Source organism: Hyla sarda, chromosome 5, assembly GCF_029499605.1.
Source record: "Hyla sarda isolate aHylSar1 chromosome 5, aHylSar1.hap1, whole genome shotgun sequence".
In the NCBI taxonomy this organism is placed as follows: Eukaryota; Metazoa; Chordata; class Amphibia; order Anura; family Hylidae; genus Hyla; species Hyla sarda.
In genome coordinates, this window is record NC_079193.1 from 82,727,724 (window position 1) to 82,747,438 (window position 19,715).

Genomic DNA, 19,715 nt, shown 5'->3' on the forward strand with positions numbered 1-19,715 from the left:
CGAATATGGCCTATGCCGCTCAACACTAGTTTTATTACATCCTAGCTGGAATCTAGAGTGCTGGTTTCCACCCCTTGGGAGTTACTTCCTGCAGTATACACCGTGATTGTGGCTATCACGCCCCGTGCACCTGGCCAGCCTGGGACTATTGGACTCGTCGTGGAAAGGGCGAGTGGATCATCTCCTTCTTTGTTTGTATATTCATATTCAGCCATTGTTCCAGCTCCCGATCTCTAATGTTTACGATTGGAGTCCAGAGACTATACATTTAATGTCATATTGCTAGCTTTTGTATTTTTAGATATAATGGAGGAACAAACAGCATAGCCATGCTTTCAACCTCTGATCACTTCAGAGAGAAAAAACAAAGCTGCCAATATATTTACAGCAGCAAACTTACCTAAAGAGACTTTGGGTCCAGATCTTACTAGACTTATACAGGAATTAGAAGAGAACATGGGAAAGCAACTGAAAATATGGTCTGATTTTACACCTTAAATAATTATTTAGAACAGAGGATGATCCCAAGAGGACTTCGACTTTTGAAAAAGCCCACATTGATTTATGATGAGGAGTATCTTGCAGACCGTTCTTTTAGACTCATTCAAAGCATTGTGAAACGGGAAGAAAAATTATTAGCTGAAACTCAAACTAAAATTGAGGTCATACAAGAGTCTCTGAAACAGTATCAAATTACAGAGAAATTCAACCTCCTGAATGAAAAAATGCTGACCAATATCAATAAACTAGAGCATTATATCATACAAATGAAAAAAGACAAATTTTCCAGAGATAAAGCGGACCATGCAAATAATTAAGTATACACTTGGAAAAGTAAAATAAATAGAAAAAGGTTTATACTGAAAAAAATACACACAAAAAACGCAGGGATGATTTACATGTCACTTTGTTATCTTCAGAGGCAGACTCTATGACCTCATTTAGGGAAAGTTCAGACACAGAAATATCTCTCCGTTCCACAACAGCCGGTGCTCAATCATCAAAAAACGGGGCAGGTGTAAAACCACACATGGAACAAAAAGCCACCACAGAAATCAGGAAGAAAAAAATAAGAGGGGGGAACAAACACAAACGAAAGAGAGAAAGAAACAACAACTGCCAGATATCCCAGACGACACAGATAAAAACGGATGCTTTCACAGTAATAAATATGTCAGCGAAAATGCTTAGTGAAGATCAATTACAGCTTCTTTCCAGGGGTCTAAATTTTGGGCAGGACAGATCCTTCGATGTTTATAAGACACTATGGGACGTCAATAAGTTCATCTGTTCACTAACTGTGAAACAAACTTTTTTCCAGGACGAAACTAATGATTTCTTGGACACTGCAACTACAGTACCGGATTTTAATAATGGAGGAGAAACTCGAATCCCTTTACATTTACATTTGAGGAAGCAGGTTACCCTGATGGAACTGAGTGATTTACATCATGATGATTTGGAGAGGAAGATACTGTCTTCTACTACAACAAGAATCAAATTGAAAAATGAAAATTTTTATCCTATACAGTCCAGATCTCCCTGCATGGACGCCTTTCAGCATGTGGTTGAGAGGGAACTTTTTAAACGGGAGGAACTCACCACTGCAGGTAGCTTGCCGTCCAACACGACCACCAGAGAGCATAAAGCTCTAAAAGAATTAGAAGAATTTTCGGACATTATAATTATGTCATCTGATAAAGGTGGCTCGGTTGTCGTGAGCTATATTGCAAGCAGGTCTGGGACATGTTGGATGACAGCACCACATATCGTAAATTACATTCTGATCCCAACTTGGACATACAAACTAGATTGAAACAGATTCTGAGTGAGGGTCAGGTTCTGGGTATCTATTCACACAAAATGGAGTCACTTTTTGTTTCAGATCCTGTTTGCCCCATTTTCCATTGCCTTCCTAAAACACATAAAAATATTTTCCCTCCTTCCTTTCACCCGATAGTCTCAGGCATAGGCTAAATTAATGAAAAGCTCTCCATGTGGATGGACAGTTTCCTACAACCTTAAGTCACCAGAGTTACCGGGTATATCCAAGACACCAAGGATCTTTTGGGAGCCTGATATGATGTGGATGTCCAGTGACGTCACATCCCTATACAGTGTTATACCTCATGATCGTGCCCTTATGGCACTGGAATACCATCTACACACTTACAGTAATTACAGTCCAGATCTTAAAGATTTGATATTGGAGGTTACATCATTTCTACTTACTAACAATTCTTTTTTGTTTGATGGGTCTTTCCTCCTACAGGTCAGGGATTGTCCGATGGGGGACAAATTCTTGCCCTCGTTGACCAACCTCTATATGGCTCTGTGGGAGGAGAGACACATCCACACTACAGATAATCCTTTTCTCCGCCACATTGAGTGGTACGGACGCTATATAGATGATGTCCTTGCGGTGTGGCGGGGACCTTGGGATCACAACACCATCTTTTGTTTTGAGCAGTACCTCAACAATAATTTAATGGATAATTTAACTTTTACGTGTAAATTCCATTCTAATGAAATGATTTTTTGGGATATTTCTTTTCTTTCTGATCCTATTTTGGGCATGGTTCACACTAAATTATATAGGAAACCTTGCTCTGGCAATTCCCTATTGCACGCAAAGAGACATGAAAAACATACAATATGCAATCTGCCGATCTAAGGAATCCTTTTACAAACAGGAATGTGAGGTGATTAGATCGCTCCTTGTTAATAGAGGGTATCCCCCAGGTCTCATCGACTGTGCTGAGAATATAGTCAACAAGAAAAATAGATCAGATTTTTTGTACAGTGGAAAAAAGCCTCAATTATGCAATGAAAAAAATTCTAAATCCCCGGTAGTTTTTTCTACCACTTTTTCACAACAATACAATCAAGTAAAAATTATTGTAAAATAGAATCTTCCTATTTTACATCAAGATCAAATTTTAAATATCATTCTGTCTGAAGGGTGAAGATATGTTGCACGTAAAAATACTACAATAGGAAATTATGTAGGTTCCAGTATATTGGATCGACTACACGCAAGCTCAAGACCCGTGTCTCTGAACATGGAACAGGTGCATGCGTCTTGGATGGTATTCAGACCCGTGTGCTTTCAGGCGCGTCTAGACATTTTAGATACGTGCATACGTGCAGTACTAATTCACTCTATGTAGTTCCCATAGAAAGAGTAACACTACCTCACGAGGTGGAGAATGGAGGAAGAAACTATTAGCGCATGAAGCCTACTGGATAATTAAATTGGGCACGCGTTTTCCCACAGGCCTCAACAATAGATCAGATATTATGTTACACTATTAGGTGACATTTCATTTATTTTTATATTTATTTTCACTGCACATTTATCCCCATGCATACCCATTATGATACGCATTAGGGATATATATGCATAAATTAACATAAATGTTTTTTCTATACTGCCGTTTACATTTGGTGTTGGATATATGCATTTTTTTTCCTCTTCCTTTGTACATATATCTGGTTTATCATACCATATTTAACTAAGGGTTCATTTTTCTTTTGCTCAGAGGTTCCAGAACAGCTGCTGTTTGATCGCACTAATGGAAAGGGGGAATTTTTTACCTTACATAGTATGTTTATTTATTCTGGGTTTCATTACTGTTTCTGTATGCTTTGATAAAGGGTTCTTCCCGAAACGGGTTGGTGCTTTCATGTCTTTTTTTCCCCCTTTTTTGTGATGATTTTAACAAGATGAAAATAAAGCTTGCGATTTTTATTACATCCTGACTGGAATCTGGTGTGCTGGTTTGCTTCCCTTGGGAGTTACTTCCTGCAGTATACACCATGATTGTGGCTATATCGCCCTGTGCACCTGGCCAGCCTGGGACTATTGGACTCGTTGTGGAAAGGGTGAGCGGGTCATCTCCTTCTTTGTTTGTCTAAGTGATGGTATACTGTCGTGTTCAGATTGCTGATCAAGGTTATCTGGTAGAGAACCAGTTTCTTCCATATCTGATACGTTAGACATATTGACTGTGAATTGACAAAAATACAACTATAACAAACTAACCCACAATAATCACCTAAGTCCTGTACACTCACATCGTGATATTACCAAACAATAAACCCCTGACATGCTTAAACAATACAAGCAGGTGTCTAAAGATGTGCTGTGTGACCATCGTGCCTGTAGTCGTAACAGGTCTAACGTAACCATCATGACTGTAGTCATGGCAGGTCTTGCATCACCATCGTGCCTGTAGTCGTGACAGGTCTTGCGTAACCATCGTGCCTGTAGTCGTGACAGGTCTTGCGTAACCATTGTGCCTGTAGTTCTGAAAGTTCTAGGGTAACCATCGTGCCTGTAGTCGTGACAGGTCTTGCGTAACCATCGTGCCTGTAGTCATGACAGGTCTTGCGTAACCATCGTGCCTGTAGTTGTGAAAGTTCAAGGGTAACTATCGTGCCTGTAGTCGTGACAGGTCTTGCGTAACCATCGTGTCTGTAGTCGTGACAGGTCTTGCGTAACTATCGTGGCTGTAGTTGTGACAGTTCTAGTGTAACCATGGTTCCTGTAGTCATGACAGGTCTTGCGTAGCCATCGTGCCTGTAGTCGTGACAGGTCTGTATAACTACCAAAGCCAAAACCGTGATCAGACTAACATAGCCACCATGCCTATGAGTTAATTGAAGACAGACAGGTCTGTAACCGTTAGGGTAGGTCATGTCATATATATATATATGTGTATAGGGCTGTCGGTATGTATATATATATATATATATATATATATATGTATATATATATATATATACATATATATATATATATATATATATATATATAGTTAGAGCCGTCCCTCCAACAAACACGGCTAACAATTAGCCCAACACATATACAGTAAAACTCAATGGGGGAGATTTATCAGAATCTGTGCAAAGGAAAAGTTGTCAAGTTGCCCATAGCAACCAATCAGATTGCTTCTTTAATTTTGGAGAGGCCTTGTGAAAAATGAAAGAAGGGATCTGATTGGTTGCTATGGGCAAACGGGCAACTTTTCCTCTGTAATACATAAATTTATTTAGGCGCAATACTGTGGTAGATGTAAACAGTGACACATGGCTAACCCTCAAACTGATGTTAAAATTGAGACATTAGCCAGTATATCCTTATATTAAGGACATACCTGAGCCTGCACACCAATGCCAAGGTTTTTAATGTTTTTCAAGTGACATAGCACCTAACACTAAACCTACCTGTGCCATATGGGCAAAACCAGGGGCCAGTGGGCAATTACAGCAGCATTAGGTCCGACTGACAGCCTGCTCCCAGTCACCTCCAGTGTGGCTGGGCACACACACAACGGGAGGAGGGAGGCTATGAGCCCCAACCACGTAGGCTAATGTGTTGCCGGCCTCACAGGTGAACCTTAAAGGGGTACTATGGCACTTAGACATCTCATCCCACCGCTGGGGACCCCGTGATCTTGCACGCAACACCCCAGTTAAAATCAGTCCCTGGAGCGTGTTTGCTCCGGGTCTGATTACCGGCGACCACAGGGCTGGCGGCGTGTGACGTCACGCCTCCGCCCACCAAGTTACGGCACGCTCCTCACCTCAATGCAAGCCTATGGGAGGGGACGTGACAGCTGTCACACCCCCTCCCATAGGCTTGCATTGAGGGGCGGAGGGTGCCGTCATTCGGGGGCGGAGGCGTGACGTCACACGCCGCAGGCCCTGTGGTCGCCGGTAATCAGACCCGGAGCAAACATGCTCCAGGGAATGATTTTAACTGGGGTGCTACGTGCAAGATCCCGGGGGTCCCAGCAGCGGGACCCCTGCGATCAGGCATCTTATGCCCTATCCTTTGGATAGGGGATAAGATGTCTAAGCACCGGAGTACCCTTTAAATGCTGCCTAGAAAGTGATCAAGGCGCATTAAATGGGGAGTTTATACACCTGCAAATATAAGATTTGAACAACAAGAAAAAAAATGTGGTCTTAAAAAGCAGGAGGTGCTGAACCCCAAATGCAGTTGTGCATTTATGCTGGGGGGGAGCAGATCCTGCGCTTGTGGTCCATTGCTAAGGGCGATCCCCAGCATAAAATGCATACAATGGGGGGATACCTGCAGCAGGCTACAAGTGCCACAATAGCATCCTATACCAGATGAATGGTGTGGATGTGTAACATATAGAATAATACATAAATGTATTTAGGTGCACTACTGTGGTAGATGTAAACAGTAACATATGGCTAACCCTCAAACTGAACTTTTCCTCTGGACAGGTTTTAATGAATCTGCCCCAATGAGATTTTTTTTTTTTTTGCTGTTGGTTTTGCTTATGTGTGACATATTTATTATGCAGTACTATCACAGGGGGTTTGATATATTTGGCTCACATAAGCAAAAACCAATAAATCACTTTTGAATACCATTTTTTTGTTTTTTGTTAGATTAATAAAGTGGTTACTGAGGGCTTGTGGGGGAGTGTTTTTATAAAATAAAAGTTTTACAAACGTGTTGCGTTTTTTATTTTATTTATTTTACAGGCTTAGTAGTGGAAGCTGTGTTATAGAAGGAGTACATTACTAAGCCGGGGCTAGCACTAACCCCCAAATACTGTGATACCCACCGCCACAGGGGTGCGGGGAAGAGTCGGTACCAATAGGCCCGGAGCGTCAAAAATGGTGCTCCTGGGCCTAGGCGGTAACAGGCTGGTGTTATTTAGGCTGGGGAGGGCCAATAACAATGGTCCTCGCCAAATCAGGTTGTTGCTGCTTGGTTGGTATCTAGCTGAGAATGAAGCAACAGAAGAATGCAGCAGCACACTGCCAGCACAAGGATATAGGTGAAACATGAAAATGCAGTTAAAACATGGAGAGCTATACAGCTATGGTGTAATAGATGCAAATGTGAAACTATGAAATAGTGAGGCACTTAGCTCGCAAATTTGTCTCCGCCGGCGGTCAAATAGCTTGGACCGTCCCACCGCGATAAGGTAGCCTCCTTGGGACGGACCCTACACTGTGAATATGCCTCTGTGTGAACAGTTCAGTAAGCATGGCAGGATCTGGAACATCCAAGCCACCTTATATACACACCTGATAGAGGTGGGTGGGGTGCAAGGCCAACATGAAGGTAGCCACTCCCCCGTATGTGCAATACAGACAAAGAATAAGTCAGCCAGCACTTTAGTTGATACCAAACTATTATATGGACCTGGCCTACAGGTGCACGCTACTAGGCTAGATATACAGCAACAGAAGAATGCAGCAGCACACTGCCCGCACAAGGATATAGGTGAAACATGAAAATGCAGTTAAAACATGGAGAGCTATACAGCTATGGTGTAATAGATGCAAATGTGAAACTATGAAATAGTGAGGCACTTAGCTCGCAAATTTGTCTCCGCCGGCGGTCAAATTGCTTGGACCGTCCCACCGCGATAAGGTAGCCTCCTTGGGACGGACCCTACACTGTGAATATGCCTCTGTGTGAACAGTTCAGTAAGCAAGGCAGGATCTGGAACATCCAAGACACCTTATATACACACCTGATAGAGGTGGGTGGGGTGCCTAGTAGCGTGCATCTGTAGGCCAGGTCCATATAATAGTTTGGTATCAACTAAAGTGCTGGCTGACTTATTCTTTGTCTGTATTGCACATACGGGGGAGTGGCTACCTCCATGTTGGCCTTGCACCCCACCCACCTCTATCAGGTGTGTATATAAGGTGTCTTGGATGTTCCAGATCCTGCCATGCTTACTGAACTGTTCACACAGAGGCATATTCACAGTGTAGGGTCCGTCCCAAGGAGGCTACCTTATCGCGGTGGGACGGTCCAAGCTATTTGACCGCCGGCGGAGACAAATTTGCGAGCTAAGTGCCTCACTATTTCATAGTTTCACATTTGCATCTATTACACCATAGCTGTATAGCTCTCCATGTTTTAACTGCATTTTCATGTTTCACCTATATCCTTGTGCTGGCAGTGTGCTGCTGCATTCTTCTGTTGCTGTATATCTAGCCTAGTAGCGTGCACCTGTAGGCCAGGTCCATATAATAGTTTGGTATCAACTAAAGTGCTGGCTGACTTATTCTTTAGCTGAGAATGAAGATATGGGGAACCAGATGTTTTTTTGTTTTTTTCATAAATAAATATTTAAAAAAAATGCATAGGGTTCCCCCCTATTTTCATTCTCAGCCAGATACTGACCAAGCAGCAACAGCTTGATGTTACCAGGGTGGGCTAGAACCATTATTACTGGCCCTCCCCAGCCTAAATAATGCTAGCCTGTTACCGCCTAGGCCCAGGAGCGCCATTTTTGACGATCCGGGCCTGTTGGTTCCGGCTCTTCCCGGCACCCCTGTGGTGATGGGTACCAAGGTAATAATTGAGGGTTAGTGCAAGCAGTTTTTGGGGCTAACGCTAAGTCCCGTTTTAGTAATGGATTCTGTCTATAAGACAGATTCCAATACAAAGCCTGTAAAGTAAATTTAAAAGTGGGGGACCACTGTGTGAATGGCGGGACCACGGATGTTGCGGTGAGAGTGGTGGGATCAGATGTTATTAACCTTAGGGGTTAGATGGTATTAACCCCTATGTGTTTGTGATGCCAGTGTGGTTTTCGGGTTCCGGAACACCACACACCCGGATTCTCAGCTATCTCATGGGCTAGTAGTGAATAAAGAGTCCACAACCAGTTCGGGTCAAACGGAGGCTTTACTGTGTAGAAGACAGGTGTAATTATCTTCACAGCTAAGGCCAGATTTCCCAGAGAGGTGGCCAGGACCCAGAGGACCTCGCAGCCTCCTGGACCAATGCTTGTAATAAACTTGACTTTGACTTGTAATTAGACTTGACTAGGTGAAGGACTTGACTTGACTATGTGCAGGACTTGACTATTTGTAGTGGCAGCAGACATAGACTTGAGACATACTGGATAGACTTTAGCTTGTGGCCTTCCAGAAGCTGAGAACTTGTCCTGAGATCTCTGGTAGCTGCCTCAGCAAAGACTTAGATGTTACTCTCAGAAGAGTCTGAGGAAAGAGTGATGGCACAAGAGAGCGAATTGCAAATGGCCACCCCTTTATATAGTGGGGCTGGAAAAAAAAAGCCCATTGGTCAAGCTGTGGGTCATAGGTTAAACTGGTGCTCTCTGGGAATACATGTGACAACAGATCATGTGACTGCATAACATAACATGTGACAGGCTTACTCACAGGTCCTTGATACTATCTAAACATAGGGATCCTGTCTAAGCATTAAAGTGACATACACACCATATTAAACAACAGGGAGACAACAGGGGGAGACCCTGCGGAGGAGCCCCCAGGTCACTGAGGGACTAAAACTGACCTACAGGTAGTATGTGACCCTGTAACTGTGCTGGGACATTACATTAAAAAACACAACACGTTTAAAAAAACTTTTATGAAAAAAAAAAACACTCCCCAACAAGCCCTCGTTAACCATTTTATTAACATTAAACAAAAAAACGCTGGTCATCATAGTAGTCCACCGAATCCGATGTAGTACACAGGATACATGGATCTGAAATGAGAAGGAAAAAAAACACGTAAAATAGGTTACTACATTTATTGTCACCCGCACGCACATCTCCCACCACCACACGACTACAACACTCCCAGCATGTCCTCACTGTAAAGGCAAGCTAGAAGCTGTTGTCATGCGATGACGGGCTTGTGGGAGATGTGCAGGCGGTGACAAGTAAGTCAGGGAAGCTTGTCACCCGCTCGCACATCTCCTGCCGCCCGCACCGCATGACTACAACTCCCAGCATGCCCTTGCAGTAAGTTTCCTCCTTTGTTGCTTTTCCTCTCCAACAAGGATTAGGAAGGAAAAACCAGGCAACTCTAGTGTAACATAAGAAGAGAAACTTAAAGGGGCACTCCAGTGAAAACACATGAAAAACAAATGTTTTCAAATCAACTGGTGCCAGAAAATTAAAGGGGTACTCCAGTGGAAAACAATGTTTTAAAAATCAACTGTGCCAAAAATGTAAACAGATTTGTAAATTTCTTCTATTTAAAATTAATCCTTCCACTACTTATCAGCTGCTGTACGCTACGGAGGAAGTTGTGCACTTTTTTCTGTCTGACCACAGTGCTCTCTTCTGACACCTTTGTCCATGTCAGGAACTGTCCAGAGCAGGAACAAATCCCCATAGCAAACCTCTAATGCTCTGGACAGCACTGTGGTCAGACAGAAAAGAACTACACAACTTTCTGTACTGGAAGGATTAAGATTTTTAAATAGCAGTAATTTAGAAAATCTGTTGTACGTTCTGGCATCAGTTGATTTAAAAAAAAAAAAAAATCCACCCCTTTAAGCACTTCTCAGGTACAAATTAAAACTTGGCTTTATTCCTGACACAGATATAGCAAAAGACACAAAAGATGGATAAAACCAACGTGTTATGGGTAGAACACACTCCTAGTCATGTCTATGACTAAGCGCTGGTTCCTCTCACAATGTATTAGCATCATCTTCCCATTATAACTTGTGCTATTTCCATGTCCTGAATAAGGCCAAGTTTTATTTTATGCTTAAAGGGGTACTCCCACCCTAGACATCTTATCCCCTATCCAAAGGATAGGGGATAAGATGTCTGATCGGCGGGACCCCCGCATTATTGCATGTGGGTGCCGCATGCAATAATCCGGGGGTCCCCAGCGGCGGGACCCCCGCGATCAGTCATCTTATCCCCTATCCTTTTTAGCCTAAAGTCTATGTGCGTGTTATATGCCGATAAGCCGCTGCAGTTCAATGATTTAAAGTGTGCGCTTTAAATCAATGAACTGCAGCGGCTTTGCAGGTGCACAGACAGCCAGCGCTGCCGGCTTCTCTGCCCCTGCCTGCCCTGGGGTCTAGAGCCCTGCTGCCGGCCCTTTGCTCCCCCTGGCTATCGGTGCCAACGCCCCATTGCCGGCGCCGATAGCCTGGGGGATAGAAGCGGGGCTGGCAATGGGGCAGCGGCGCAGACAGACAGGGAGAGAGAAGGGGCAGTGGCACCCATTGCCGGCACCGCTGCCTCCCCCCATCCCCAGTTGCATAATTACCTGTTGCCGGGGTCGGGTCCGCGATGCTTCAGGCCTCCGGCGTGCGTCCCCTGCGTCGTTGCTATGCGCTGCACGGTGCGGCGCCGGCAATGGGTGCCGGCACTTATAGTCAGGGGGAGAGAACGGGCAGCGGCGCAGACAGCCAGCGGGAGAGAAGCGGCGGCAGCAGGGCTCTAGACCCCAGGAAAGGCAGGGGGAGAGAAGCGGGAAGCGACGGCCTCTCTCCCCCTGCCTTTCCTGGGGGTGTATCGGGGTATACACGCGCACACACACGCACCCTCATTTTACCATGGATATTTGGGTAAAAAACTTTTTTTACCCAAATTATCCTTGGTAAAATGAGGGTGCGTGTTATAGGTCGGTGCGTGGTATACCCCGATAAATACGGTAATTCCATCTTTCATCATTATGGCATGTCCATAAGTCCTCCCTTTGAGATCATTGTCTATTGAGAAAATAGGGTTCTGTGTCCATTTACCATTTTAAAGCAGCTGTGATCATTAATTCCCTAGAGAGGTGGCATGAATCTGTATCTCCCACACTTCAGTGGAAAGAGCCATGTGCAAGCAAGACCAACTCCCCAATGATCTCAATGAGTAGGAGGCCACTGATATCTGCTTTAAATCAATGAACAGGGGTCATGAAACCATTGGTGTAGTGTGAGTTACCAGTGCCAAAGGAAAGGTAAGAATTTTTGCCCCAAACCCTGGGATCGTACAGGATTCTATGAGCGGAGAGCACTGTAAAAGGGAGTGCTAGTAATGCACAGGTTAGGGGATGCCAGCAAAGCTCCAATCCATTCGTCATGTTATTGAGATATTGATGTTTTCTGTTTTGCCACGGTGGACCGTTTAGAAAAACTGACAACAGGATTTGCTGCCATATTGACTGTCACCTTTGAATTAGATCCTCAGCAACTTGCAACAAACTGTGAATTGGTTATTAACAGTGCATGATCGGTCGGTTACAGGGTGTCAAACCTGCTGTGACAACCAACGTGCTGACAACCAACGGACTCTGTTGTCATTTTTACTAAAGTGACCTCAATTATAAAGAAAAGCAATGAAATGTGAATATTTACTAATATATGGTAGTTTTAGCATTCAGGTAAAAATACTCTTTAAAGTGCATCAAAAGGCAGTAAGTAAGACAACATATATTCAAATTGATTTAAGAGCCAGAGGCATAATCCAGCAATGCCTGCCAAAAAATCACACAGAGGGATACAAGAGAAATTACAATGAGATTCAGTACACAAACATAATCTTCAATATGCTGAGAGCCAAGCTATGGCAGCTACATTCACATCCTCTATTGAAGCGTTGCTGAATTTTCTTCCCTCTTGAGTTCTTTTCTTGTGTTTCTATAGTTCCACATTAACAATATGCATGAAGCTGCCAACTTTATTAGCTCTCTTATTTTGGAACTTTGCTTTTTTACTTAGCTTTTTCTTATTAGATGTTGGATTTAGTTATTTGTCTTTAACAAATTACCCAATGTATATTACTATATACGCGGCAACAAGCTTCATGTATCCAGTCACGGTATAGGTGTTGTTATCCAGTTACGGAATAGTGGGTATTTTCCAGTCACGGCATAGTGGGTATTATCCAATCATGCAATAGTGGGTGTTATCCAGTCACGGTATGGTTGTGTTATTCGGTCATGGTGTAGGGATGGTGTTTAGCCATGATGTGGTGGTGTTATTCAGTTACAGCATGGTGGTGTTATTTATTCATGGTATAGGTGGTGTAATTAATTCACTGTATGGTGTTATTCAATCAGAGTATATTGTTGTTATTCAGTCACAGTATATTGGTCCTATTGCGTCACACTGTATTGGTCCTATTGCGTCACACTATATTGGTGCTATCCAGTCACAGTATACTGGTGTTATCTAGTCACACTATATTGGTGTTATCTAGTCACAGTTTACTGGTGTTATCCAGTCACACTATATTGGTGTTATCTAGTCACAGTTTACTGGTGTTATCCAGTCACACTATATTGGTGTTATCTAGTCACAGTATACTGGTGTCATCCAGTCACACTATATTGGTGTTATCTAGTCACAGTATATTGGTGATATGCAGTCACATATATTGGTGTTATCTAGTCACAGTATATTGGTGATATGCAGTCACAGAATATTGGTGTTATCCAGTCATAGTATATTGGTTTTATCCAGTCACAGTATACTGGTGATATGCATTCACAGTATATTGGTGCTATCCAGTCATAGTATATTGGTTTTATCCAGTCATAGTATATTGGTTTTATCCAGTCACAGTATATTGGTGATATGCAGTCACAGTATATTGGTGATATGCAGTCACAGTATATTGGTGATATGCAGTCACAGTATATTGGTGTTATCCAGTCACAGTATATTGGTGATATGCAGTCACAGTATATTGGTGTTATCAAGTCACAGTATATTGGTGATATGCAGTCACATATATTGGTGTTATCAAGTCACAGTATATTGGTGATATGCAGTCACAGTATATTGGTGTTATCCAGTCACAGTATATTGGTGTTATCCAGTCACAGTATATGGTGTTAATCCATTATAGTATATTGGTGCTCTTGAGTCACAGTATATTGATGTTATCCAGTCATAGAATATTGATGTTATCCTGTCATTGAATATTGGCGTTATCCAGTCACAGTATATTGGTGTTATCCAGTCACAGTATATTGGTGTTATCCATTCACAGTACAGTTGTCCCTCAAGTTACAATATTAATTGGTTCCAGGACAACCATTGTATGTTGAAACCATTGTATGTTGAGACCAGAACTCTATGGAAATCTGGTAATTGGTTCTGAAGCCACCAAAATGTCATCCAAAATAGGAAAAAGTGAGGATTAAACAAAAATAATTATATAACTAATACAGATAAAGCAAGTCCTTATATATAAAAGTAAGAAAGATCTGCTGGGAGCTGTAAATCATTGTCTATGTAGAGGACAGGAGCTTCTTCAGGGTCCTGTACAGTACACTCAATGCCCTAAAAAAGTTAAAAAAAAGAAGCTGACCTTACTTGGTGTCCAAAGGAGCAGGTAAGTGTGGTACAGGCAAATATTAGTACAGAACATGTAATATCTCCCTGTACTGTAGGGGGCACTACGAAACTGCCAGTCAGTGCATACACTTCAGTAATACAGGTGTTGTACCAGTGAATGCCCATTCTAATTGGTCAGTTCTTCCAGCCATTGACATATTTTACAGATCTGTACTGTCCATAGCATTGCATGTTGAGTCTGGTTTCAAGTTAAAATGGTCCAGAAAGGACCATTGTATGTTGAAACCATTGTATGTTGCGGCCATTGTAAGTTGAGGGATCACTGTATGTTGTTGATATTGAGTCACAGTATATAGGTGTTATCCATTCACAGTGTATTGTTGTTATCCAGTCACAGTGTGTGCTCAGGTTGTTTCACAGAATCCTAGTTTTCAGAAGTTTTATTTCTCCACTTTGCACGATAAGAACTGCTCAGTTGACAAAAAAATAGTTGGGTTCATGTTAGCTACACCGTCTTGCCTTGTGACCCAACATGTAGAGGACTATTACTCCCAGTTGACCTGCACTGCACTTGCTACCTAATATATATATATATATATATATATATATATATATATATATATAAATCTCTGCTTGCAGTATATTTTTTTTCTCTGCTCATGGTCCCCTATTTCAACAGATTCTACGAATGGAGCTCTGTTGCAGAAGTGAACCAAACCGTAGTGCTTTTAATTTGATAGTTGATCAGAGTATACACAGTAGAGAAGACAACTTTATACATTGGATAGAACTGCTCAAGGCACCAATATCCCCAGTGGCAATAACGTTTATGAAGAAACACAAAGAGTATTTTATGTAAAATGTGTGCTGTCACTACAATTGTAATTGTAAGTGAAAGATTGTTCCCTTCCTATAATGAATATTAGTGCGAGTCATTATGAAGCAGTAATTTCACAGCTCAGTAATTGACAATGGCAGAAGTAAAACCAACAGAGAGTAATGATCTCCACATATAAAGTAGTGTAAATGTGCTTGTTACTAAAAGTCTTAATAATAATCTTATTTAACTCATTCTTAAGGCAACACCTTTAGAGAGCAAGTCCAGGCTTATCTGTAGATAAAAAAAAAGTGCAATTTGACTCTTCTTACGAAGCGTTAACAGGGTGTGTCTTCCACAAGTATTCCAGCACATTACAATATGGCTGAAAATGTGTGTAATGCCAATCTCTTTGTTTTCAATAGGTATATGTGCTGTGAACTGTGTCCTGTATTTTTCTTTTATACACTTAGCCTTTCAGGAACCCTGAAAAGTTGTCTGTTTTCTGCCACTAGAGATTATTGGTGTGCAGACATGACAAATGCTTATAAAAGTTATAGGTTATAAGACCAACAGTCTTTATTAGAAACTGCATAAAAAATGGTACAGATAGCAGAACAACATGTTTTGAGGTTCTGGCCCGCTTCATCAGGTTCGTCTACTTTTTTTGAAATATCTGTAGATAAGTGACCTGTGCATATTCTGTATGGAAAATGTATTGGGCTGCCAAGACCACAGTACAAGGCAATAGATAAATAAATTAAAGGCAAATATATACCTTGGATTTCTGCTGATGATAGTTAGTTACATAGTTAGTATGGTTGAAAAAAGACATACGTCCATCAAGTCCAACCAAGATGCCAAATTGTAATACTGTGAATTTCCACCCACCCAGTGCAGCATAGCCACACACCTTGGAGACCATGTGACTTATTACATATTATATCCAGTAGCATGCAATGCTTGGAAAGTTCAGAGACAACAGTAAAATAAAGAGACTCGCACTGCAGCACTTCTGGGCATGGGTCCCATGGATTAGAAAAAGTGGCGCAAGGAAGTGAATTAAGCATATCACTAAAATCAGTTAACTCACAGCGTGCAGGCTTCGTTTCCTTATTACAATGTTTTCAATGGGCAATCTTTCTCAATATAGCCAGAAAACTGTAGTCATAGGCCACATTGTTTCTTGTATCAGGTACTTAATAATGTTCCTTTTCTGGTTTAGTTACTTGTAGTTTTTTATCTTTCTGTTGTTGAGTGCTAAAATGTAGCTTTTATTAGTTTATAATGAAAAGATTCTACACTACACAAGCACACTCGTTATAATAATCAAAACCAAAGTACATTAACCACGGTATCAGGTGGAAACACTGCACTTGCCACTGATCCAGCTCAGGAACTTTCTATATCTCCCTATTTGAATGATGGGCCCTATCCTAGGGATGGGCCCTATAATAAATGTCCGCTCTTATAGGGCCCATCCCTAGGATAGGAAGAGATAGAAGAGATCGCCCTTATTAGGGTGGGTGTCTTGCATAAAAAGGCAGGGGAACAAGGGACAGTTAGAGCTTGAACCATCTATAGGGAGCCCGATGTTCATCTACGCAAAGGTCGTAACTGGGCCTCTAAAACCAAATACCTTTGTTTTTGAGCAGTAAGTGCAGTGTTTCCACCTGATACCGTGGTTAATGTACTTTTGTTTTGATTATCATGAGTGTGTTTTTGTGTAGTGTAGAATCTTTAAAAAAAACACAAAAAGCTACGTTTTAGGAGTAGTTCAAATTTAAATTTTTGATTTATAATTGGAACTGGTTCCTATCATATCAATATCTTATTGTTGAGTTCTAGAAATTAGTGCCTGGGGGGTGTGGCCTGGTGCCGATGAAGATGGCAGCATGAGTTGCTAGCTCCCACTCCCTGAGGCGCTAAACTAGCTCTAAATAGCAGTGACTCAGCTTAGGGGAGAGCCTCCTGCAGATGCCTAAAGCCCTTACCCACTCACCAGCAGTTTTCTGCTCCTTCTGAGGGGATTGCCCGCTTCCTCCAGCCGTCTACAGTCTCAGGTCGGGGCTGTCCGCCCGCCATTGCAGGCCCTGCCCTCGGCCTCCACTCCCGCTTTGTCAGCACAGCTCACCTACAGGCCGACTGCCTCCTCACTGCCCCGCTGATGTCTTCAGCAGGTTCACAGGGTGCTTCACAGCTGTGGGCATCCATTCCACCTGCACCGGAAAGTTGGGACCTAGTGAGCGCAGCTGGCCTGCCGCCATCTGCCTGCTCTTCTGCCTCCTCTCCAGGGGACCTTGCAGTGGAGGCACCTCCTTCCCAGGCAAGGGACTCCCCTCCAGCTCTACTCTATTGCCCAGCAAGTGGATCTTCAGTTCTGCCGTCAGTGGAGGTGAGCTCTCCCAGTGATAGACTGCCCTTCTCCCCTCAGGGGCTTCTAGTCTCCCTGTCCTCCCTGGGCTATGAGCCACCATCTTGGGCTTCCCTGGTGAGGGGTACTCCATCCCCTTCTCACTGCGCCCAGGCACCTTCTGGGTTCCCCTTGATCCTCTGACCTATCTTCTCCACCTATCTTGCAGGGCCTTGTCTAAGAAGCCGTTCAAGCTTTTTATGCACATTATCCTTGCTGCTAAGACCCTCATTGCTAAGTACTGGAAGAGGTCTCTCCCTCCATCTGAAGCTGACTTGGTGGCTCGTATACGTGAGATTCGTTCTCTCGCATCTCTTACGGCCTCCTTGAATAACTCCATCCCCTTATTTCTCTCTGTGTGGGAACCGTGGGACCATTTTTCTGATCGACAACCTCCATGAACCTGCTTCTGCTTATGTTCTCATCTCTCTTTCTCTTTCTTTCCTTACCTAGTTCCCCTCACCCCTTTTTGTTTTTCCCTGTTTTATTGTGTGTCTTTTTCTGTCAGTTTTTGTGGTCCCTTTCTGTGTTGCCTTATTGGGCTTTGTTTGTTATTGGATGTTTACCTCATGATTTGTCCCCATAGATGGACTTACTGCTTTGGCTTGTTTTTACTTTTTGATGGTGGGGGGGTTATACTCAGTTGTATTTATCTACTTTTGTTCAGTAACGCTTCAGTTATTGTATTGCTCGTATGTTCTTTATGGCTTTATTTGGGCATTCGGGACCCTTTGTGGTATTTGTTTGCTGTCTTTACCCTTGTATTGAAAAAAACTCTTTAATGAAAAATTTATAGTAAAAATAATAATAATAATTTGTGCCTGATGCATTACTTTCTATTGATCTCATGTTTGGAATTTTCCCTATTTATAGCAGCCAATCAGAGCAAGTAAAACTGGAGTTTAAATCCAGTGTATCAAGTTTATATATATATATCTGCTCAAAAAAATAAAGGGGACTCTAAGAAAGCACATCCTAGATCTGAATGAATGAACTAATCTTTACATAGTTGAATGTGCTGACAACAAAATCACACAAAAATTATCAATCGAAATCAAATATATCAATCCATGGAGGTCTGGATATGGAGTCACACTCAAAATCGAAAGTGTAAAACCACACCACAGGCTGATCCAACTTTGTTGTAATGTCCTTAAAACAAGTCAAAATGAGGCTTAGTAGTGTGTGTGGCCTCCATGTGCCTGTATGACCTCCCTACAATGCCTGGGCATGCTCCTGATGAGGTGGCAGGTGGTCTCCTGAGAGATGTCCTCCCAGACCTGGACTAAAGCATCCACCATCCTGGACAGTCTGTGGTACAACCTGGCGTTGGTGGATGGAGCGAGACATGATGTCCCAGATGTCCTCAATCGGATTCAGGTCTGGGGAATGGGCGGGCCAGTCCATAGCATCAATGCCTTCCTCTTGCAGGAACTGCTGACACACTCCAGCAGGTCTAGCATTGTCTTGCATTAGGAGGAAACCAGGGCCAACCGCACCAGCATATGGTCTATAAGTGGTCTGAGGATCTCATCTCGGTACCTAATGGCAGTCAAGCTACCTCTGGCAAGCACATGGAAGGCTGTGCATCCCCCCAAAGAAATGCCACCACACACCTGTCACGCCGAGAGCTCCGGGTGCCGCTGCCTTCCCGGAGCGCTCACGGCGTTCCTCTGGCTGCAGCGCTCCGGTCGGCATTGCTGACCGCGAGCGGTGCTCTCTGGTCCCCGGAGGGGACGCGATCCGAGGCACGGCTCGTGTCCACCCTCGGATTGCGCCCCGTCTCTCTCACCTCTCGCTCCCGTCTGCTTCCTCCCGGCGCGCGCGGTCCCACTCCCTAGGACGCGCGCGCGCCGATTTGCTTAAATTTAAAGGGCCAGTGCACCACTAATTGGTGCCTGGCCCAATCACGCCATAATGTATAAAAGCCCACTTCCCCTTCCTCTTCTCGCCGGATCTTGTTGCCTTGTGCCCTGAGAAAGCGTTATACTGTGTCCCAAGCCTGTGTACCTAGACCTTCTGCTGTTGCCCCTGACTACGAACCTCGCTGCCTGCCCTGACCTTCTGCTACGTCTGACCTCGCCTCTGTCCAGTCCTTGTGTACCGCGCTAGTCTCAGCTGCCAGAGAGGTTGAGTCACTACTGGGGAACACGACCTGGTAGTTACTGCCTCAGCAAGTCCATCCTCCTTTGCGGCGGGCTCTGGTGAACACCAGTAACTGCTTAGAACCGATTCCCCAGTACGGCCCGCGTCATCGCCTCTCTGGTACAGGGGATCCACCTCCAGTGTCGTCACCAGCCGCTAGCCCGGATCCTGACAGTAGATCCGGCCATGGATCCCGCTGAGGTACCGCTGCCAAGCCTCGCTGATCTCACCTCCGTGGTTGCCCAGCAGTCCCA